Genomic DNA, 25,388 nt, shown 5'->3' on the forward strand with positions numbered 1-25,388 from the left:
TTTTCCAAAAAAAAAAAAAAGGTATCTATTACTTTTGCATTCAGGAAAAAAAAAAAAAAAAAGATCACTTAACAGTTGGAACATACCCCAGGGGAGGATATAATGAAAGCAACATATTATAAAACTTTAGGAATCACACTATTTTTTCTTTTGTTCCAAAGTTAATTTGAGATGATGATTTGGCATCATACTTCACTACCTTCCTGCAGTGTGGATACCTTAAAATCTCTGACTGCTTGCCAGTAGGCACTGAAGCCAGCCACATAATGCAACTCTGAATTAGGGAGGGTAAGTTTCAGAATACCTTATTCCACCTGTGTGGATCCACCCTGCTATCCTTACTTTGAAAAAGCCAGACTAAAAATAAACCAAAATGATCTTAAAAATTAAAAAGTAAAATTTTTAAAAACTGTATAGAAAGTTTAACTTTTTTGTAACAATATGGATTGAATTTATTTAACCCAGACCTACCTAAAGAACAGATTGTCATATAACTTATTTAATAAATAATTGACTTTCAAATACAACATGATGCTAATAGTAATTCACTAGGCAACAGTATTATGTGGCTTTTTACTTCTCAGTATTTTTCTACATATTTTGAGAAATTTGATGCTAGAGTTAGAGAAAATAAACATTTAATATTTATTTTTGAGTAAAGTTTTACAAACACAAAAATATAGTGGTCCAAAAACTATTAAAACTTCTCTTTGGAATGCCTAGCTAATTCTTGCTTTAAAATTGGCATTAGTTTCTGGTACCATGTTAAATTATTTGGCTTCTTATCTCAAACAGATATATTTTTTTAAATGAATTTAAAAAATCACACAGACAAAAGAGCCTTATCAAATTGCTTTATTTAATTTGAATAATCTAGACAGAATATTCTTTGTTTTGGAGATCAGGTCAAAACACAAACTTTTTTAATTTGTTAACTTTGTTAACCACTCTAACTAGTGGTTAACATCCAGTGACCTGCCAGAAAAAGAATGAAGCCAGCATTAAGCACAAACTATCAGTCTGTAATGTCACCAGACACTTGGCATTTCTAATCTAGTTCTAAGCTGAAGCTCCTAATTTAATGACAAAGCTCCACATTTTCTGGTTCTTGGAAGAGGGAGAATGTGTGCATGAAAGGCTGTACTCATGAGAGTTATACAAGAGATTCATTCATGATAGAGGGAGAGACCTGAATGAAAGCACGTAGGCCAGAGGAAATTTAGAGTGTTAAAATGCATTTTGAAGACATGGTCCAATTCCTGAAGAGAAACTGGGGAATCTTTGGGCAAGGAGGGAAAAAAATCATGTGGATTTGGAAGGAAAGTTATTAAGTCACTTTGGGGTTTTGACAATATCCAAGGTTTTTGTACTCGTTATCCACACAAATCCATTCAAGACTTCCAAATAAGAGTGGAACTTAGATATATAATCATGTCGTCTGCAAACTGGGACAATTTGACTTCCTCTTTTCCTAATTGAATACCCTTTATTTCCTTCTCCTGCCTAATTGCCCTGGCCAGAACTTCCAACACTATGTTGAATAGGAGTGGTGAGAGAGGGCATCCCTGTCTTGTGCCAGTTTTCAAAGGGAATGCTTCCAGTTTTTGCCCATTCAGTATGATATTGGCTGTGGGTTTGTCATAGATAGCTCTTATTATTTTAAGATACGTCCCATCAATACTTAATTTATTGAGAGTTTTTAGCATGAAGGATTGCTGAATTTTGTCAAAGGCCTTTTCTGCATCTATTGAGATAATCATGTGGTTTCTGTCGTTGGTTCTGTTTATATGCTGGATTACATTTATTGATTTGCATATATTGAACCAGCCTTGCATCCCAGGGATGAAGTCCACTTGATCATGGTGCATAAGCTTTTTGATGTGCTGCTGGATTCGGTTTGCCAGTATTTTATTGAGGATTTTTGCATCAATGTTCATCAAGGATATTGGTCTAAAATTCTCTTTTTTGGTTGTGTCTCTGCCCAGTTTTGGTATCAGGATGACGCTGGCCTCATAAAATGAGTTAGGGAGGATTCCCTCTTTTTCTATTGATTGGAATAGTTTCAGAAGGAATGGTACCAGTTCCTCCTTGTACCTCTGGTAGAATTTGGCTGTGAATCCATCTGGTCCTGGACTCTTTTTCGTTGGTAAGCTATTGATTATTGCCACAATTTCAGCTCCTGTTATTGGTCTACTCAGAGATTCAACTTCTCCCTGGTTTAGTCTTGGGAGAGTGTATGTGTCGAGGAATTTATCCATTTCTTCTAGATTTCCTAGTTTATTTGCGTAGAGGTGTTTGTAGTATTCTCTGATGGTAGTTTGTATTTCTGTGGGATCGGTGGTGATAACCCCTTTATCATTTTTTATTGTGTCTATTTGATTCTTCTCTCCTTTTTTCTTCATTAGTCTTGCTAGCGGTCTATCAATTTTGTTGATCCTTTCAAAAAACCAGCTCCTGGATTCGTTAATTTTTTGAAGGGTTTTTTGTGTCTCTATTTCCTTCAGTTCTGCTCTGATTTTAGTTATTTCTTGCCTTCTGCTAACTTTTGAATGTATTTGCTCTTGCTTTTCTAGTTCTTTTAATTGTGATGTTAGGGTGTCAATTTTGGATCTTTCCTGCTTTCTCTTGTGGGCATTTAGTGCTATAAATTTCCCTCTACACACTGCTTTGAATGCGTCCCAGAGATTCTGGTATGTTGTGTCTTTGTTCTCGTTGGTTTCAAAGAACATTTTTATTTCTGCCTTCATTTCGTTATGTACCCAGTAGTCATTCAGGAGCAGGTTGTTCAGTTTCCATGTAGTTGAGCAGTTTTGAGTGAGATTCTTAATCCTGAGTTCTAGTTTGATTGCACTGTGGTCTGAGAGATAGTTTGTTATAATTTCTGTTCTTGTACATTTGCTGAGGAGAGCTTTACTTCCAAGTATGTGGTCAATTTTGGAATAGGTGTGGTGTGGTGCTGAAAAAAAATGTATATTCTGTTGATTTGGGGTGGAGAGTTCTGTAGATGTGTATTAGGTCCGCTTGGTGCAGAGCTGAGTTTAATTCCTGGGTATCTTTGTTGACTTTCTCTCTCGTTGATCTGTCTAATGTTGACAGTGGGGTGTTAAAGTCTCCCATTATTAATGTGTGGGAGTCTAAGTCTCTTTGTAGGTCACTCAGGACTTGCTTTATGAATCTGGGTGCTCCTATATTGGGTGCATATATATTTAGGATAGTTAGCTCTTCTTGTTGAATTGATCCTTTTACCATTAAGTAATGGCCTTCTTTGTCTCTTTTGATCTTTGCTGGTTTAAAGTCTGTTTTATCAGAGACTAGGATTGCAACCCCTGCCTTTTTTTGTTTTCCATTGGCTTGGTAGATCTTCCTCCATCCTTTTATTTTTTTTTGCAAACTACTCATCTGACAAAGGGCTAATATCCAGAATCTACAATGAACTCAAACAAATTTACAAGAAAAAAAACAACCCCATCAAAAAGTGGGCAAAGGACATGAACAGACACTTCTCAAAAGAAGACATTTATGCAGCCAAAAAACACATGAAAAAATGCTCACCATCACTGGCCATCAGAGAAATGCAAATCAAAACCACAATGAGATACCATCTCACACCAGTTAGAATGGCAATCATTAAAAAGTCAGGAAAGAACAGGTGCTGGAGAGGATGTGGAGAAATAGGAACACTTTTACACTGTTGGTGGGACTGTAAACTAGTTCAACCATTGTGGAAGTCAGTGTGGTGATTCCTCAGGGATCTAGAACTAGAAATACCATTTGACCCAGCCATCCCATTACTGGGTATATACCCAAAGGACTATAAATCATGCTGCTATAAAGACACATGCACACGTATGTTTTTTGCGGCATTATTCACAATAGCAAAGACTTGGAACCAACCCAAATGTCCAACAATGATAGACTGGATTAAGAAAATGTGGCACATATACACCATGGAATACTATGCAGCCATAAAAAATGATGAGTTCATGTCCTTTGTAGGGACATGGATGACATTGGAAATCATCATTCTCAGTAAACTATAGCAAGAACAAAAAACCAAACACCACATATTCTCACTCATAGGTGGGAATTGAACAATGAGAACACATGGACACAGGAAGGGGAACATCACACTCTGGGGACTGTTGTGGGGTGGGGGGAGGGGGGAGGGAAAGCATTGGGAGATATACCTAATGCTAGATGACGAGTTAGTGGGTGCAGCGCACCAGCATGGCACATGTATACATATGTAACTAACCTGCACATTGTGCACATGTACCCTAAAACTTGAAGTATAATAATAATAAATAAATTTAAAAAAGAGTGGAACTTATATTGATACAAAAACCTTTATGTGTAATTTTTTAAATTTCCAGGCCATTCATATTTAGATTTGGAGATATTCTTTGCTGGAATACTAGAAAACTTTCGAGTATTCTTTGCTAGAACCATATGCAGAAAAATGTGGAGTAAGTAATTCTGAGCTTCCTCCCTGCTCATTCCACCTCCACTGGCTGTTCATCCTCTGGGGCTAATGGAGCAGAAAAGGAGGCTCCTCAGCGTACTTTCCTCTCTGATTGCTGTGGAAACTGCTCTGTCATGCAGTTAAATTGGGCTGTGGAGAGATCTGAGACCATTATGCCCCCACTGTGGTTTTAGTGTGGTAGAGTATCAGGGCAAGGCAGGAATTAAGTTTTATCAGGCAAACCAGAACTGCACAAAGGGAAGATGAATAATCCCCACACTCTTGCTTCATCCCTTCCTTTTCCTTTCTTCATGCTTTACTAAGCCATTCGATGCAATGGAAAAAAACAAGCAGCAAGCAGTGAAAAGATCATCCTAAGCATATAAAGGGAGTCAGAAGGAAGAAAAATCAAATCTTTTCAAAATGTTTCAGTATTGAGCTAGATAATATCATAGAATACAGAATGACACATGTATCATACAATAGCTCTCATTTTACAAATAAAGTAAGATAAAGGACACTTAAAGATGGACATTAAAATTGCCCCCCTGCCAACAAAAAGCAAACTCACAAAAAAGCCTAATCAATTCTTTTCAAATTTTCCCACTTCTCCACTGGGTCAAGAGGTCTCAACCAAATATTTTTGTATATTTGTTAATGTCAAAACTTGATGTATGTGTAAATTTTTCTATAGAGAGAGTTAATAGCTTCATGAGAGTCTCAGAAAACCCAGGACCATTGCCCTAGGCAACAAGAATTTAGTCACTGAATTCTCATATAGATTCTCATGAATTTGCTTCATGTAGCCCCCCCTGCAAAATAAGTAAAGCCAAGTGTATTGAATTTCCTTTTAAATTGTTCATTTCATCAGTGTCACTAGTGTTGAACTCCACATTCATTCAGCAAATATTTATTGAGTTTCTACTAGATGCCAGCCACAGTTCTAGGCTATAGAAATGCAAATTCCATCATCAAAAGTTCACATTCCTGGAGGAGGTGGTGTGGCAAATAATAAGCACAGTTGGGCTACCCCCTTTGGGTCCCCTACCTTTGTATGGGAGCTCTGTTTTCACTCTATTAAATCTTGCAACTGCACACTCTTCTGGTCCGTGTTTGTTATGGCTCAAGGTGAGCTTTCACTGGACATCCACCAGTGCTGTTTGCTGCCGTTGCAGACCTGCCACTGACTTTCACCCCTCCGGCTCCAGCAGGGTGTCCACTGTGCTCCTGATCCAGTGAGATGCCCATTACTGCTCCTGATTGGGCTAAAGGCTCACCATTGTTCGTGCATGGCTAAGTGCCTGGGTTTGTCCTAATCGAGCTGAACACTAGTCGCTGGGTTCCCTGGTTCTCTTCTGTGACCCAGGGCTTCTAATAGAGCTATAACACCCACCACATGGCCCAAGATTCCATTCCTTGGAATCTGTGAGGCCAAGAACCCCAGGTCAGAGAACAAGAGGCTTGCCACCATCTTGGAAGCACCCTGCCACCATCTTGGGCTGTCTAGGAGCAAGGATCCCCTGGTAACATTTTGGTGACCACAAAGGGACTTCCAAAGTGGTGAGTAATATTGGACCGCTTTCACTTGCTATTCTGTCCTATAGTTCCTTAGAATTGGAGGAAAATACTGGGCACCTGTTGGCTGGTTAAAAACTATTAGCGTGGCCACCGGACTTAAGACTCAGGTGTGAGGCTGTCTGGGAAAGGGCTTTCTAACAACCCCCAACCCTTCTGGGTGGGGAGCGTTGGTCTGCCTGGAACCAGCTTCCATTTTCAGTTTATCTGGGGAAGCCGAGGGCTGACTAGAGGCAGAAAGCTGTCATCCTGAACTCCTGCTGTTAGCCGGTTGAGATCATGGCACAGCCAGAAGTTTCTACTCAACAATCGCCCATGCATGTGCCCCTACCTTTCCTTCTGACCCATACCTCCTGGGTCCTGACCACGACTTTCTTGAAAGTGTAGCCCCAAAATTCTCCTTACCTCTGAATCTACTTCCTCTGATCCCTGCCTCCTAGGTACTAATGGTTCAGACTTTCATTTCCTCTGCAAGTTGTATCTCCAAAGGGATCTAAGGAAGCTCTACACTGCATCCTTAGGCCCCTAGGCTATGAACTCAGAGAGTCTTGTCCCTGGTGTCCCTCCCAATTTAGGCATACAACTCTCGACATGGGCAGTTATGTGGGACCTGTTCCCAACCACCCTTGCCAGGGCCCCAAGTTTGTAAAGGGCCAGGAGAAAAGAGAAAGAGAGAGAGACAGAGAGCGGAGAGAGAGAGAGACAAAAAGGGAGTCAAAGAGAGAAAGAAAGAGAAAGAAGTAGTAAAGAAAAAAGCAGTGTGCCCTATTCCTTTAAAAGCCAGGGTAAATTTAAAACCTGTAATTGATAACTGAAGGTCTTCTCCATGACCCTATAACACTCCAATACTACCTTGTTGTCAGTGTAAACAAGGACGTAGCCTGAAAACTCGGAGACCACTGACAACCTGTAGCCTTCCTATCAAAAATTCTTATCTCAGGAACCCACGGATGGCCCAAATGCATTCAATCTGCAGCAGCAACTGCTTTGCTAACAGAAGAAAGAAGAAAAGTAACTTTTAGAGGAAACCTCATCGTGAGCACACCTCACCAGTTCAGAATTATTCAAAGTCAAAAAAGCAAAAATGTAGCTTACTAACTCAAAAATCTTAAAAGTATGGGGCTATTCTCTTAGAAAAAAGTGATTTAACATTAACCACTGAAAATTCCCTTAACCTAGCAGATTTCGTAACAGGGGATTTAAATCTTAATGACCATACAAAAGTCCGACCAGACCTAGGAAGAAGTCCCTTCAGGACAGGACGACAGATGGTTCCTCCCAGGTGATTGAGGGGGAAAAAAAACACAGTGGGTATTCAGTAATTGATAGGGAGACTCTTGTGGAAGCAGAGTTAGGAAAATTGCCAAATAATTGGTCTGCTCAAATGTGTGAGCTGTTTGCACTCAGCCAAACCTTAAAGTACTTACAGAATCAAAAAGACTACCTCAATCCTGACTCAAAAGGTTACCTACACCCTCTCTGAAATGAATTTGTATAAGAACTGTTGTTTATAGGAATGCATCTTGATGAGGCAGCTGGGTTGTTATGAAATAGGAACCCAGCCCAGGTCTAGAACTCACCTCTGAGTGCAAAGGCAATATTGGGCCCGCTGGTAAAGGACCACTAGAATCCAGCAGCCCGGACCCCTTTCTTTGTGGTCAAGAAGGGCAGGAAAACAGATGCAGGACTGCTACATCACTGAGAGTAACTAATCCAATAAGCAGAGGTCCATGGATGGTTATGCACTCTGGAAAAGAATAAGCATTAGGACCATAGAGGACACTTTAGGACCAATGAATATTGGAAAATGACTAGGGGTGCTGGCAACCCTATGTTATTTTTTCAGATGGAAAACATTTCCCCCAAGGCAAAAACGCCCCTAAGATGTATTCTAGAGAATTTGGCCTAGTCAGAGTGTATGTACCTTTTTTCCTGTCAGACTTGAAGCAAATTGAAATAAACCTAGGTAAATTCTCAGATAACCCTGATGGCTATATTGATGTTTTACAAGGGTTAGGACAATCCTTTGATCTGACATGGAGAGATACTTTAGTGCTAGATCAGACACTAACCCCAAATGAGAGATGTGCCGCAATAACTGCTGCCCGAGAGTTTGGCAATCTCTGGTATCTCAGTCAGGTCAATGATAGGATGACAACAGAGGAAAGAGACAATTCCCCACAGGTCAGCAGGCAGTTCCCAGTGTAGACCCTCACTGGGATGCAGAATCAGAACATGTAGATTGGTGCTGCAGACATTTGCTAACTTACATGCAAGAAGGACTAAGGAAAATAGGAAGAAACCTATGAATTATTCAATGATGACCACTATGACACAGGGAAAGGAAGAAAATCCTACTGCCTTTCTGGAGAGACTAAGGGAGGCATTGCACCTGATTCTATTAAAGGCCAACTAATTTTAAAGGATAAGTTTATCACTCAGTCAGTTGCAGACATTAAAAAACACTTCAAAAGTCCACCTTAGGCCCAGAGCAAAACTTAGAAACCCTATTGAACTTGGCAACCTCAGTTTTTATAATAGAGATCAGGAGGAGCAGGCAGAACGGGACAAACGAGATTTTTAAAAAAAGGGCACCGCTTTAGTCATGACCCTCAGGCAAGCAGATTTTGGAGGCTCTGGAACATGGAAAGGTTGGGCAAATCGAATGCCTAATAGGGCTTGCTTCCAGTGCGGTCTACAAGGACACTTTTAAAAAGATTGTCCAGATAGAAATAAGCCGCCCCCTCGTCCATGCCCCTTATGTCAAGGGAATCACTGGAAGGCCCACAGCCCCAGGGGATGAAGGTCCTCTGAGTCAGAAGCCACTAACCAGATGATCCAGCAGCAGGACTGAGGGTGCCCAGGGCAAGTGCCAGCCCATGCCATCACCCTCACAGAGCCCCGGGTATGATTGACCATTGAGGGTCAGAAGGTTAACTCTCCTGGACACTGGCATGGCCTTCTGAGTCTTACTCTCCTGTCCCAGACAACTGTCTTCCGGATCTGTCACTATCCCAGGGGTCCTAGGGCAGTCAGTCACTAGATACTTCTTCCAGCCACTAAGTTGTGACTGGGGAACTTTACTCTTTTCACATGCCTTTCTAATTATGCCTGAAAGCCCCACTCCTTTGTTAGGGAGAGACATTCTAGCAAAAGCAGGGGCCATTATACACCTGAACACAGGAGAAGGAACACACGTTTTTTGTCCCCTGCTTGAGGAAGGAAGGAATCCTGAAGTCTGGGCAACAGACGGACAATATGGACGAGCAAAGAAAGCCCATCCTGTTCAAGTTAAACTAAAGGATTCCACCTCCTTTCCCTACCAAAGGCAGTACCCCCTTAGACCCAAGGCCGAACAAGGACTCCAAAAGATTGTTAAGGACCTAAAAGCCCAAGGCCTAGTAAAACCATGCAATAGCCCCTGCAATACTCCAATTTTAGGAGTACAGAAACCCAACGGACAGTAGAGGTTAGTGCAAGATCTCAGGATTATCAATGAGGCCATTGTCCCTCTATACCCAGCTGTACCTAACCCTTATACTCTGCTTTCCCAAATACCAGAGGAAGCAGAGTGGTTTACAGTCCTGGACCTTAAGGATGCCTTTTTCTGCATCCCTGTACATCCTGACTCTCAATTCTTGTTTGCCTTTGAAGATCCTTTGAACCCAACATCTCAACTCACCTGGACTGTTTTACCCCAAGGGTTCAAGGATAGCCCCCATCTCTTTGGCCGGCATTGCCCAAGACTTGAGTGCCAGTTCTCATACTGGACACTCTAGTCCTTCAGTACATGGATAATTTACATCTAGCTCCCTGTTCAGAAACCTTGTGCCATCAACCCACCCAAGTGCTTTTAAACTTCCTCACCACTTGTGGCCACAAGGTTTCCAAACGAAAGGCTCAGCTCTGCTTACAGCAGGTTAAATACTTGGGGCTAAAATTATCCAAAGGCACTAGGGTCCTCAGTGAGGAACGTATCCAGCCTATACTGGCTTATCCTCATCCCCAAACCCTAAAAGCAACTAAGAGGGTTCCTTGGCATAACAGGCTTCTGCTGAATATGGATTCCCAGGTACAGTGAAATAGCCAGGCCATTATATACACTAATTAAGGAAACTCAGAAAGCCAATACCCATTTAGCAAGATGGACAACTGAAGCAAAAGTGGCTTTCCAGGCCCTAAAGAAGGCCCTAACACAAGCCCCAGTGTTAAGCTTGCCAATGGGGCAAGACTTTTCTTTATATGTCACAGAAAAAACAGGAATAGCTCTAGGAGTCCTTACACAGGTTTGAGGGACCAGCTTGCAACCCGTGGCATACTTGAGTAAGGAAATTGATGTAGTGGCAAAGGGTTGGCCTCATCGTTTACGGGTAGTGGCAGCAGTAGCAGTCTTAGTATCTGAAGCAGTTAAAATAATACAGGGAAGAGATCTTACTGTGTGGACATCTCATGATGTGAATGGCATACTCACTGCTAAAGGAGACTTGTGGCTGTCAGACAACCATTTGCTTAAATATCAGACTCTGTTAATTGAAGGGCCAGTGCTGTGACTGCGCACTTGTGCAACTCTTAACCCAGCCACATTTCTTCCAGACAATGAAGAAAAGATAGAACATAACTGTCAACAGGTGATTGCTCAAAACTACACCACTCAAAGGGACCTTCTAGAGGTTCCCTTGACTGATCCCGACCTCAGCTTGTATACTGACGGAAGTTCCTTTGTAGAAAAAGGACTTCAAAAAACAGGGTATGCAGTGGTCAGTGATAATGGAATACTTGAAAGTAATCCCCTCACTCCAGGAACTAGCGCTCAGCTGGCAGAACTAATAGCCCTCACTCAGGCACTAGAATTAGGAGAAGGAAAAAGGGTAAATATATATACAGACTCTAAGTATGCTTACCTAGTCCTCCATGCCCACAAAGCAATATGGAGAGAAAGGGAATTTCCTAACTTCTGAGGGAACACCTATCAAACATCAGGAAGCCATTAGGAGATTATTATTGGCTGTACAGAAACCTAAAGAGGTGGCAGTCTTACACTGCTGGGGTCATCGGAAAAGAAAGGAAAGGGAAAGGAAAGGAACTGCCAAATGGATATTGAAGCCAAAAGAGCCACAAGGCAGGACCCTCCATTCAAAATGCTTACAGAAGGACCCCTAGTATGGGGTAATCCCCTCCGAGAATCAAAGCCCCAGTACTTAGCAGGAGAAATAGAATGGGAACCTCACAAGGAAATAGTTTCCTCCCCTCAGAATGGCTAGCCACCAAAGAAGGAAAAATACTTTTGCCTGCAGCTAACCAATGGAAATTACTTAAAACCCTTCACCCAACCTTTCACTTAGGCATTGATAGCACCCATCAGATGGCCAAATTATTATTTACTGGAACAGGCCTTTTCAAAACTATCAAGCAGATAGTCAGGGCCGGTGAAGTGTGCCAAAGAAATAATCCCCTACACTGCAGTCCATACATTTCAATCCCTGTATCTTTAACTTCCTTGTTAAGTTTGTCTCTTCCAGAATTGAAGCTGTAAAACTACACATTGTTCTTCAAATGGAGCCCCAGATGCAGTCCATGACTAAGATCTACTGCAGACCCCTGGACCGCCTACTAGCCCATGCTCCAATGTTGATGACATCAATGGCACCCCTCCCGAGGAAATCTCAACTGCACGACCCCTACTACACCCCAATTCAGCAGGAAACAGTTACAGTGGTTATCAGCCAATCTCCCCAACAGCACTTAGGTTTTCCTATTGAGAGCGGGGACTGAGAGACAGGACTAGCTGGATTTCCTAGGCCAACTAAGAATCCCTAAGCCTAGCTGGGAAGGTGACCACATCCACCTTTAAACACCAGGCTTGCAACTTAGCTCACACCTGACCAGTCAGGTAGTAAAGAGAGCTCACTAAAATGCTAACTAGGCAAAAACAATAGCCAATCAAATCTATCGCATGAGAGCACAGTGGGAGGGACAATAATTGGGATATAAACCCAGGCATTCGAGCCGGCAACGGCTACCCCCTTTGGGTCCCCTCCTTTTGTGTGGGAGCTGTTTTCAATCTATTAAATCTTGCAACTGCAAAATAATAATAATAATAATAATAATAATAAGAAGAAGAAGAAGAAGAAGAAGAAGAAGAAGAAGAAGCAGCAGCAGCAGCAGCACAGTTAATTATGTGTACAATATAAAGTGTGATAAGTCTTGTGGAGATAATAAGTATGACATATCTGAATTCTTTGAAGCTTTAATGAGAATATGCAGCTCTTCTGATCTTGCATAAAATCTTTTAACAAGAGTAAAGCAAACTCAGTTTGTCCAGCAGATATTTGTTAAGCACCTAGTATGGGTTAGGCACTATGGTAGATGCTGGGGAGAGGCAGTGATGAACATGGTGGTCTAAGAATTTTATTGGCTGAGCTTATAGTGTGTTGCTTCCTCTAGGAATCCCTCTGGCTTGGGTTTGGGTGTCCCCTCTTGGTGATCACACAATAAGATGGGCATACCTTTATTGTGTTTTCCTCTAGTTGCATTTATATCCAGGTTGCCTGTATCTTTCCTACTTAATTGTGAGTTCTTCAAGAGTAAGACCTACATTTCGTTCATCTTTGAATCCCTGGTGCTTGAGGCATAGTAGGAGTTCAAGACGTGTGTTGCCCTGTACTTGAAGAGACAGTTTATGGAAGGTGTGTACATGCCCTAGGACATTCTCTAATTTCCATCTTAAGCAGTAAGATCCCGACTGACTAACTCTCTTAGGTGACAAGCAAAATCAGTGAATGTCATTGATATGAAATCTGATACGATGAAAGAAGAAATGTGTTCATCAAGACCATGCCCATGCTTTTAAAGGAAAACTGGTCATTGTTTTAACAATCAAAAATGATTCTTCATCTCAGATGTCTCCCTCTTTCCTCAACTGAGCCTATGCAACAGCTTTACCTGCCATGTTCCAGCTCACTCTTGCCTTGAGATTAGCAACAGAGAGCTGGGAAGCAGGGAGAGGAGGACGATGTTATTAAGGTGATGACCCCTGCTTTTGCCTGCTTTACTGTCAAGTTTTAAAAAAAGACACAGATTAGGTTTTAGGCTAAGTTTTACCAAAAAAACAAAAAGAACCAAATTCCAATGTCAGATCTCCAGGGAAATAAAAGGATAAATATTCAAGTTGACCTGAACTTCTCAAGGTCAATGTGTTCTATCTATAAATTGTATTAAGACAATTATATCATGTAAGCATTTCTCTCTGAATAAGAACTAATTCTCTGCCCACACCCAGCAAAATGTTATTTTTTGTTCTAAATTTCTCTCAAAGGCAAATGCTTTCCCACACTCAGAAATGCATTCTTGGTCCTCTGAGTATTAGTTGTATGCCAAGATTCAAAGTTTAAATTCTAAACACTTTTGTTTAGTTTTTTAAGCATACACTATGGCAGAAAATTTTGCTTTTTTAAAGGTTTGACTGACTCAAATAATCACTATTTCTAGGGATTCTTGAGAAAATTACTTTTAAACTAAGAAATAGAAGAAATTTCACCAGAAAATCTCATTTTGATGAGATTATAACAAATATGAGGATATTGAATCAAAGGCCTGCATCTTTCTGGACCATTATTTTGCTACCATAATGTTAACACACTTATTAATATATTATTATTGCCCAGGTTGAGTTGGATTTAAATTAACAGCCCTGCATCAGCCTATGGGGAAGTCTCTAGTAGAATGACACACGGCTCTTTCATTGTCTTTACTCTTTAACATTTACCAACTTTTTAGATGAAAATATAGATGATATATTGTGATATGTATTTCTTATAACTTTCTTCCTAATTATAAAATTAATTAATGCTTAATACAGATGATTTAGGAAACACGGGATGGTGGTGGTGGGGAATCATCCATAGTAGTGTGGCTTTTCTTTTTCATTAGCAAATTGTATTTCTTGAATAATTTACCAAGGCTCTGAAATATTTTTATATTTGTCAGAATGTCCATTTCATAGACCTAGCAACATATTAGCTAAATTTGTGAATGACATGGAGATGAAAGGAATAGCTAGTATGGTAGAGGAAAGAATTAGGATTCAAAACCCTCCATAGGCTGGAAGAATTAGTTGAAACACAAGATAAACTGTAGCAAGAGTAAATGTAGGCCAGGCACAGTGGCTCATGCCTGTAATCCCAGCACTTTGGGAGGCCAAGGGGCAGATCACCTGAGGTCAGGAGTTTGAGACTAGCCTGGGCAACATGGTGAAACCCGTCTCTACTAAAAATAAAAAAATCAGCTGGGTGTGGTGGCATGTGCCTGTAATCCCAGCCACTTGGCTGGCTGAGGCAGGAGAATTGTTTGAACCCAGGAAATGGAGGTTCCAGTGAACACAGAGATCATGCCACCTCACTCCACCCTGGGCAACAAAGCAAGACTCCGTCTCAAAAAAAAAAAAATGTAAATGTAAAGTCCTGGTATAGAAACAACTCTCCCTGCATAGGAAGAAGGCAATGCATCAAAATAGGAGTTCCTGTGGAGAAGACTGGGTATTTCTAGCTGATAAAAACTTAGCTAGAATTGGGCTTTGATTTAGAATTGGGCTGCCAAAAAAGATAGTGTAAGCTTAGGTATCATCAGTGAAGTACAGAATCCAGAGGGAAGGGAAGAGGTGTTCTTACCATTTCCACATGGTTCAAGCTACACCTGGAGTATTGTTTTCAATTTTAGGACACATTTAAAGACGGCGTTAATAAAACATGAGCCTTCCCAGCTGAAAATTTGTGTTGAAATCATGTTATATAAGAAAGATGAAGCGAAAGAACTAAAGAGAAATATGATAGCTGCCTTCAACAATTGGAAAGAATTTTTCTGACCTGCTCGGAAACCATATCTAGAAACAAGGGGTAGAAGAATTGTCATTCAGATTTCAGCTTAAGTGACACTGCCTCAGCAGTGTCTTGCCTTGAAGTAGCCACCCAGTAATTAGTACATAACTGTTTTAGCCTTCTGTATAATAGGTATCATTATCTATTCACTTAATTTTTTTTCTGTAAACTTAATTCATTAATTTATTGTCTGTTGGTCTGTTTCTTCTCACTAGAACATAATTTTCCTGACAGTAAGTTCCCCCCTGTCTTGTTCACAGTTATATACAGTACCTTGAACAGTACTACTATAAATATTTATTGAATGAACTAATTTATGGGAAAGCAGATTTTGGCTTAATAGAGAAAGAATTTTCTTTCTGTGGGGAAGGGGCAAGAGCTTTCAACCACTGAGGATGTTTTATGTTAACTAGTTTTATCTTCATACAGTTTGTCATCAGCCACTTTTTGAGCACTTATATGCTAGACATAGGCATGGAAGACACAGCTCAGAGAGAGTAAGTAACTTTGCCCTAGCTCATGTTGTTGGAACTGAAAATTGTAATCCATCTTGTCTGTTTCCAAAACCACTGGGCTTTCTACTATACCATAAATGGAATAGGGGTTTATGATGATGAATTTTCCCATCACTGGTGGACTTTAGGCAAAGACTAGATGATCATTCATTGGGATACTTAATTATGCTAACTAATGGATTCTTGAATTGAGTGGGATGGTGGACTAGATTCAATTCTAAGATTCTGTCATTCTGTGATAGAAGCTGTCCATTCATGATAGAAATTCTATGACAGGATTTCTTTATGTTGGAAATAACAAAGAAGACAAGAAACCTTTTTTGAAATTGTTGCTTGGAACCCAAGAATGTGAACTTACACAATTGCCAAAATGTTATCCCTTAATCCTAGCTGGATGGTGGACTGAAAGTGGGCTCAGAAATATACTTGCATTTCAAATACAATAGCTCCTACAGTCCACAAATAAAAAATGAAAACCAAAACTTTGAAACGATAAAATGGAAAGTTTTCAATGAAGTAAGCAAATTGTACAATAATTTCATAATTGTTCTGGGTGTCTAAGCAAAGCTCACATAATGAAGTCTTTTTTTTTTTTTTTTTGAGACAGAGTCTCACTCTGTCGCCCAGGCTGGAGTGCAGTGGTGCAATCTCAGCTCACTGCAAGCTCCACCTTCCAGGTTCAAGCAACTCTCCTGCCTCAGCCTCCCAAGTAGCTGGGACTACAGGCGCCTGCCACCATGCCTGGCTAATTTTTTGTATTTTTAGTAGAGACGAGGTTTCACCATGTTAGCCAGGATGGTCTCAATCTCCTGACCTCATGATCTCCCATCTCGGCGCCCCAAAGTGCTGGGATTACAGGCGTGAGCCACTTCACCTGGCCACATAATGAACTCTTATAGGAATCAAAAAATAAAAAATAGATGCAGATACTGGCAATGTCCCAAGAGTCATTCTTCAAAGGAATTAGTCTACCTATGTCAGTATTAGTGTTTATAGAATTAGCTGATACAAATCTCTTGAAAATGAAACTGTGTTGTATTCAAGCTATTTATTACATTATACCTTGAATATATTCAAAAACATGGTGGGGGGTTGGGTTGTTTTGCTTTGTTTTGTTTCTGAGACATGGTCTCACTCTGTCACCCAGGTTGAAGTACAGTGGTGCCCTCTTGGCTCACTGCAACCTCCACCTCCTGTGCTGCAGCCATCCTCTCACCTCAGCCTCTGGAGTAGCTGGGACTACAGGTGTGCACCACCACACCCAGCTAATTTTTGTATTTTTTGTAGAGATGGAGTTTCCCCATGTTGCCCAGGCTGGTCCTGAACTCCTGAGCTCAAACAGTCCACCTACCTCTGCCTTCCAAAGCACTGGGATTACAGGCGTGGGCCATGATGTCTGGCCAATTTTTTTTTCATCAAATACTGAATTTTTTTGGTGAGGGGCCACTGTAAATCAACACAATTCCTTAATTAGAAATGCTCACCTCGGGTATCTGAAAGTCATTACATTTGGACTTGTGAACAAAAAATATTCTGCAAAAAGATTGTTTTATGATACATAGATAAAATAATAAACCATGGCTTCTAGATGATCATAAGGGACTAACTTTGTGAGACAGCATTTCCAAAATTTTAAGCATGTTCCAACTTCCCAATTTTGCTAATTATTTTTGGTTTAGCTTTTTCCCCCAAGACAATGCCTCACTCTTGTCACCCAAGCTGGAGTGCTGTGGTGATATCAGCTTACTGTAGCCTCAACCTCCTGGGCTCAAGCTATCCTCCCATCCCAGCCTCACAAGTAGCTGGTACTACAGGTGTACCATGCCAGGCTAATTTTTGTTTTTGTTTGGTAGAGCCAGGGTCTCACTATGTTGCCCAGGCTAGTCTCCATCTCCTAGGCTCAAATAGTCCTCCCACCTCTGCCTTCCAAAGTGCTGAGATTACAAGTGCGAGCCAGCGTGTCTGGCCTGGTTTAGCTCTTTAATGCTTATAAATAAGAATATTCCTACATAATAGTCTTAAAAGTCTATGATGTTTGTCAGCTATTCATATGAAATTAATATGCTTTAAGATTCCCATAAAAATTAAGAGTAAAAGTAACATACTGTATCTGTAGAATATTAAAAATTAGCATGTTTAATCAATCATTACAACATGAAAGTGACTTGTGGTAACCAAAGGAATCATAAAATCACTGAAAGTGAAAAAGTCAAGTGAATTCAGGGCAAGGTAGATGATAACTAAAAACGTATTTACAAAACTGGAGGAAAAGGGTCTTTTCTGGGTGCTCATCCAGCATACAGAAATTGTCTGGCAAATGTCAGTTTTCTTCTTTACTATTTGTTATATATTCAATAGTTGGCAAAAGGAAACATAGTTATGTAGTTTTGTCTTATTTTACACTATAGACATGTTCCTTAGAAGTATGAGTTGAAATTTTGTAAAATAAGTATCTTAAATGGATTATTGGAATTTGCTTTAATGGTCTTTGTTAGTAAATTATAATCTTGTGACTTCTTCATTGTGTAAACCTCAACAATTTTAAATCAATTTGCTTAATTTTGCTTCAACAACAACAACGAAACAAAACAAAACAAAAAAACCTTTCTAGCTATTATGTAATGGGTCCTATCTCCTTGGCATAAGATTCAGAATAAAAAGTCAGTATGTAATACCTCCCTATTATAGGCCAATTATGAAACAAACTACTAAAATCTATTTATTCTTATGTGTCAGCATGGTGGGATCCAGGACCAGGAGTTCCATTATTCTGCCTTTGGTTGAATGCAGCACCTCAAACTCCTTATCAGAGAGTAAGTATAATTCATTCAAAATGATTCTTTCATATAAACATCCTCATCATGTTATAAAAATTTAAGCATCTCTTGGAGAAACTTATCACTATGCAATTCCCAGGAGAAAATTAAAACTTTTGAAAACAACTGAAAATAGATGATGGTGACCAACAGTGGAGAAAAAGCCAAGTCAGACATAGGAGAGAATATAGTGTCTGGGAGAAACCAGCCCACAGCTGTATACCCACAGCTAAAAAATGTGGAATTCCTGATGGCTGGAGCTACAGTAGCTTATTTTCAGACTAAGGCCAATTGTAGTATGCCAACATCCTCATATTCTGCTGAAACACATTTGCCAAAATTGTTCTTTCCTTCATTATATATGTTACTTTTCCTTTTCTCTTCTGTATATCCCACATTTTTAAATATATAATTCACTGTCAGAAGAAGATATAATTTCTTTTGAACACATGTAATATATAAAATCATGCCTTTACATCACAAGAATCTTTAGAAGATGTTCTGACTTAGTCTTTATAAAGGTTTTTATTTTAACTCCTCTAAGGAAAAGAATGCATCAATAACATCATGCAATAATAGATTATTATTAAATGTATTGAGAGTAACCCAAATGTTTATGGTTTTACAATTTGGCATTTTTATTTGAGTAAGCATAAAGAAAGTGCTTATTTCCAAGATTAAATAACTTCATGTAGATTACAAAACAGCCAGAGCATCTTGTAACCATGTAACCATGAGGAATATTAACACTTCTGCCCCTGCAACACTCATACCAGCAATTATTTGTCATGTTCTTGACTTTGAACACTCTCCCACAATTCATTTTGTGTCCCCTGAAGGAGACTGAAAACTAAACTAAAATCATTGGTGCCTGTTTTATACTAGGCATTTTACTAGGCACTTTCATATACATTATCTAACTTAATTCTCACTGCCACCATCCAAAGTGAGTACAAGCGTCTCTAATCGCCAGTGATAATTTCTCTTTGGAGAATGATCCCGATTATAGACATTACATTTAATAGCAGCAGTTTTTCTGCAGATCAAATGATGATGAGGTAATTTGAGCCTACATTGTCCAGTGTGGCAGGCACCAGTCACGTGGCTATTTAAATTTCAATCAATAAAAATGAAAAATTCAGTTTCACAGTCTCACTTGCCACATTTCAAGTGCTCAATAGCCACATGTGGCTAGTGAGTAGTTTTACTAGTGAGCAGTTCTTGCCACTTTTACAACCCAGGAATATCTTGTCTCAAGGACCTGAGAGCAATTTCTTTGAAATATAGTTATCAAAGGATATAGTACTCCTATCTCCTAGTTCCTGTGGGAGAGTAGGAGCCTAACTTTAGTGGGCATCTGCTCCAAGTTGCAAAACTACCTTCTAACATAAACATATGAGAAGTTTATTTTTACTTTGGATAAAGCCAATTAGCGAACACAGATGGCCTAAGACTTTCCCCTAATGTCCTCCAGTACTGTCCACCAGTTCAACCGAGTCCTTAAAAAACCCTACCCCCTCTGCCTCAGTGGAGTCAAGTTCAGAGTTTGTTCTGGCCTCTCTCCCCTACTGCAATAGCCTTGAATAGAGTAATGTCATCCTGGCCTATTTTACTTTGCCTGGTACAATTGTTTTTTGTTTGTTTGTTTTGTTTTGTTGTTTGTTTTTTGAGACGGAGTCTCGCTCTGTTGCCCAGGTTGGGCAACAGATCTCGGCTCACTGCAAGCTCTGCCTCCCAGGTTCACGCCATTCTCCTACCTCAGCCTCCCGTGTAGCTGGGACTACAGGTGCCCGCCAGCACGCCCGGCTAATTTTTTGTATTTTTAGTAGACATGGGGTTTCACCGTGTTAGTCAGGATGGTCTTGATCTCCTGACCTCGTGATCCGCCCGCCTCGGCCTCCCAAAATGCTGGGATTACAGGCGTGAGCCACCATGCCCAGCCGCCTGGTACAATTTTTGCTTTAACACTAAAATAATTACTATTTTCAGAAAATGAAAATAGTAATTCAGAATAGTGTAAGCCGAGTGCAGTGGCACATGCTGGAGTGCAGTAGTCCCAGCTACTTGGGAGGATGAGGTGGGAGGATCACTTGAGCCTAGGAGATCAAATGTAACCTGGGTAACAGAGTTAAACCCCATCTCAAAAAAAAAGTGTAAGTCTTAGTTCATACTGAAAATAGTTTTAATGTTTTCTTAAGCTGAATGATCTACATAAGTAATCATATACAGGTAATAATGTGGCAAAGTGAAATGATTTGATTACAGAAATAAATCCAATTCCAGGATTTAAGGATGTAGAGTTGCAATTACATAAGCTATACCTGACACCACTTCAGCATCACACGTATTTATCACTCGGTTTAGCTGTTCTGCTGTGAATGCATTATGGAAAAGGTGGCTAAGTTTTTTGGTCTAGGAATACTTTCTTCTGGAACATGGCCTTCCTCTAGCTGAACATAGCAGAAGACCCCAGCTAGGTTCACTGATGGGTCTTTCTATAATAGCAATCTATTTCCATTATGATTCTCAGGCCCAGCCAAGGCCACACACATTCCAAATCTATACTCTCAGGTCTTCCTAGAATGTATATTCTCTGCAAATTCAAGGAATTAATCATAGTGTCTTTCAGCTTTTTCTCAGAATTTTCCCAAAGTTAAATCACTGTTAATAAAACATACGTTCTTCACAGAGAGTAAATCCAACAGTTTGTAGAGAGACAGCTCTTCAGGGTGATTTTCTTCTCTTTCTTAGTGGCATCCCAGGGGATTTACTTCCATTATCATCTGAGCACAAAACAGGATCAAAAATTTTGGCCACCGTTTAGCTCTATTTCCTGGTTTAACTCCTTTTTTTTTTTTTTTTTTTTTTTAACCAGACTTAAAAGAGATGGTTCTTTGGGGAGAGGGGATGGTACAAGAAGAATCACAAACTTTCATTAAAATCCCTGATAATAATTGGCTGTATTTATACATTTCTGGTGATTTATAATTTTCAGAAAGCTTTCATGTTAATTCTTTTAATCCTCTCAAAAATCCTATGAGGTTGGTGTTCATATATGCCCTATTTTACCAAAAGAAAACAAAACAAAAAACTAGGAAACTTAGAGACACGGAGTAGCAATCCAAGCTTACAGAACAGTTGTTTGCCTCCACTGTCTCCACTTCTCACTGCCATTCTGATTTCCAGTTCCAACCCATGGAAACTTGTGCTTGGGCTCCTACCACTTGACTAAAACTACTCTCAACAAGGTCTCCAGTAACCTCTTTGTGGGACCCTTTCAGTCCTTATCTACCCAGACTATCATCAGCACTTGACTTTGTGGACCACACCCTTGCTTAGTTTCTGGGACACTACACTCATTTATTTTTTTTTCTCTTGCTTAATCTGTTTCTCTTTTAAGGACTCCACTTCCTCTATCTCAGAGCTTCCCAACAAACAGGAAACAAAGAGATATTGTTTCACCCATGTGGGACCTGGAAGTACAGAACCTCATAGCTGATTGCTATCATTAGAAGCATTTTTATTTTGTGTTCCTGTGATGGTCATCCAAGAAAAGTGGATCTGAAAGTGTGCCTCCCTCCGTCCCAGCATCACATGGGACTCACTGTCCTATTGAGTAGATCTGGGAGAGGCCAAGTTGGACATCAACTTTGGTAGCCCAAAGAGGAGAGTGCACAGCTCAAGATACAACTGCCTGTGCAGGGGAAGCCAGGTAGGGGTTCTTTCCTATTGGAGCTGCAAGCAGGATAAAATTCTGTCTTCGAATATATTAGTGTTTATTTCTTATGGCACAATGTTTAGAAATAAAGAAATATATAAAATTTGTGCTGACTACAATTTTAGTAGTGTTCTTTCTAGCTATAGTATGACTATCCTAATAATGTGTTTGTTCATCAAGAGAAAATTTGATTGTATTCAAAATCATCATCTTTGCAAGAAATTTACTATTACATTTGTCACTGAAAAAAAGGGATGATAGATTCTTAAGATATAATTCCAACTGTCATAAATTGTTAAGTAGTTATAAAAAATATTCTCACTTTTTAAACTACCTACTCATATGAACATTTCCCACCAATGGTAATGATCACATATAATTAGAAAGAAAGTATACCAATTTCAAACATAAAATCTGATATTAAAGAGTTAGGTTAAATATTATATCAATTCAATATTTAGCACCCCTACTACTTTTTAAAATTTTTCTTATTATAGTTATAGAATATAAAGAAAGTATTAAGAATTGTGTCCCTACCCAAAAAAGATGGGTTAAAATCCTAACTCCCAGTACCTCAAAATAAGACCTCATTTCAAAATAGGTTCTGATATGGTTTGTATATTTGTCCCATCCAAATCTCATGTTGCAATATGATCCTCAGTGTTAGAGGTGGGGCCTGGTGGGAAGTGTTTGTGTCAAGGGGACAGATCCCTCATGAATGACTTGGTGCCATCCTCGAAATAATGAGTGAGTTCTTGTTCTATACATGCAGGATCTGGTTGTTTAAAAGAATGTGGCACCTCCTCTCCCTCCTCTCTCCTTCTCTTGCCATGTGACACTTCCTGCTCCCTTTTGCCTTCCCCAGTGATTGTGAACTTCTTGAGGTCCTCACAAGAAGCAGATGCCCGTGCCACACTTCTTACATAGCTTGCAGAACTGTGAGCTAAATAAACCTCTTTTCTTTACAAATTACCCAGCCTCAGGTATTCCTATATAGCAATGTAAAAACAGCCTAATACAGGGTCATTACAGATGTAATTAGTTAAGACGAAGTCATACTAATGTGGAGTGGACCTCTAATCCAATATGTGTTCTTATAAGAAGATAGCCATGTGAAGACAGAGAGACACACAAGGAGAACACCATGTTAAGATGAAGGCAGATACTGAATTGCTGCAAGTCGAGGAACACCAAAGATTGATGGCAAACCACCAGAAGCAAGGAAGAGGCAAGGAAGGATTGCCATACAGGCTTCAGAAGGAACATGGCTCTGCTGACATCTTGATTTTGGACTTTTAGTCTCCATAAACGTGAGATGATAAATATTTGTTGTTTCAAGCCATCCAGTTTGTGGTACTTTGTTGTAGTAGCCCTAGGAAACTAACACAGAAAGTAAAGAAAAATGTCATGCAGCCTTATATAAATACTCCTAGATGTCTCAGTTTACCCAGTGTGTCATACAAATGCTATTTTCCATGTCTGCTATGACATGTAAACAGTTGGGAAGCACAGTCCACCACCATTTCTGAAAACACTGGCATTTCCTAGGAGGATTTGTCCTTGATCCTCTTTTCCTCTCATAGTTAACCCATTCTTGCTGGGTAATTTTACCTACTCGGTTTGCACCTGAATGTTAATTATTTCAAATCTGTGTCCCCAAGCCCAGGTGTCTTTAAGCCCAGATGTCTCTCTTGAGTCCCAGGTTCTACACCCAACTATCCATGACACTTGGAGGTCCTACAGTCACTGAGACTGCAAAATCCAATTGGGACAATTAAAAAAACAAAACAAAACTCCAGGTGGCCTAAATTTAGATTATCAAGAGGAGCTTGGAGATGTAGATGTTTGGGTATTGCTTCAGGATATAGCTCTATTATTTTGTTTGTTTGTTTTAGCCAGAGATCCATCCCTAGGACCTTTCTTGAGCTCATCTCCCATCAAAGTGAAAACAGTGTGAAGAACCATTCCTGGAAAATATCATCATGTTGAGGAATCTCAAATTCTGGCTAGATGTAGTACACAATCTATGACAATTCATTCACCCTAAGATAGAGCCAAACATGCCACATATAATAGCTACCTAGCTCATGGTGTTAAAGAGAAATTATTCACTGGACATTTGTTGAAAATGACAAGACAGAATTTGTTTGAGCTACTGCAATAGAAGAGAAATACTTCAGTACAGAACTAAACTCAATTTTGCAGAAATAAAAGGTGGGAGGCTTTTTAAACATCTGGGTGTACTAAAGAAAAAGTACTGAAGGACAGGACATTAGTGGGGGTTGGCTCAAAATGATTAGTCTGTCTTTGTCTGTTAATTGGAACTTATCAAAGTTAGGCACCTACACTCCCAGGGAGACTGCACAACAGGGCCTTATCTTTCTTGGTGATTCACTTCAAAGGGATGGCTCCCAGGTCCTTGAGAAAGACATTCCTGGAATGTAGAGGATACACCTCAAAGAGAGAAAAGATTTACAATAGCAAGTTTTCTAAAGTAAATGCTTTAAGAAAAGAGAGATCAGGGGCCTATACTCAGGTTTTGGGCTGGAATGAACAGTAAATTCTTTTGGCAGTGTTGAGCTTTCTCAGGCAGGCATTTTAAGGGATCTGGGTTTGTCATCCTGGGAACACAGCCTCGAGCTTATAGAAACTATACTAGTGTTTGCCCATGTCTCTTAGTTGGGAGGGCAGGAGGAGTTGGGAGAAATAGTTTGTGCTTTCAGTCGCTGCTCTTATAGGCCAGGATTGAGGCCTAGTCAAGAAAAGGGCTTAGAGGAGCCTAACCAAAGTTTGGTCAAGGAGAGTCTTTGTCAACGACTGTAGGAATCAATATAAATTTCCTCCCATCACACTAGTGTTCTTAAAGCTGTTAAGTTTTCACTATATTTTAAATATTTTGTGAAAAGCGTGGGTCAGACTAGATGAACTTGAGATGTCTATTAACATCAATGTCCAAGAGGCAGGAATTTAATTCATATTAGTGGGGTGAGAATAGAATGTTTTAGAAAAGCTAATGATGAGCCTTCTGATATCTCTGTCTTTGGTTTGCATCTTTCATTATAAGTAAGCAAGTGGACTCTGTACCCTTCATAGATATCTTACCTTGAAACATGCTTTTTTCTTGAGGGAAAAACCCAAATCATTGAACAGATATTTATTAAGTACCTACTATAAATTAGGAACTTTTCTAGGCATTGAGGCCACAGCAGTAAACAAGACCAACAGATGTCTGTCTTGAGGAGGCTCACATTCTAATGGTGGGAGACAGACAATAGGTAAATACATAAGACCACTTCAGATAGAAAATTTTATATAAAATTACTATAAAATAATCCAAACAGGGCCGGGTGTAGTGGCTCACACCTGTAATCCCAGCAGTTTGGGAGGCCAAGGCGGGCAGATCACCTGAGGTCAGGAGTTTGAGACCTG

Source organism: Pan troglodytes, chromosome 5, assembly GCF_028858775.2.
Source record: "Pan troglodytes isolate AG18354 chromosome 5, NHGRI_mPanTro3-v2.0_pri, whole genome shotgun sequence".
NCBI lineage: Eukaryota > Metazoa > Chordata > Mammalia > Primates > Hominidae > Pan > Pan troglodytes.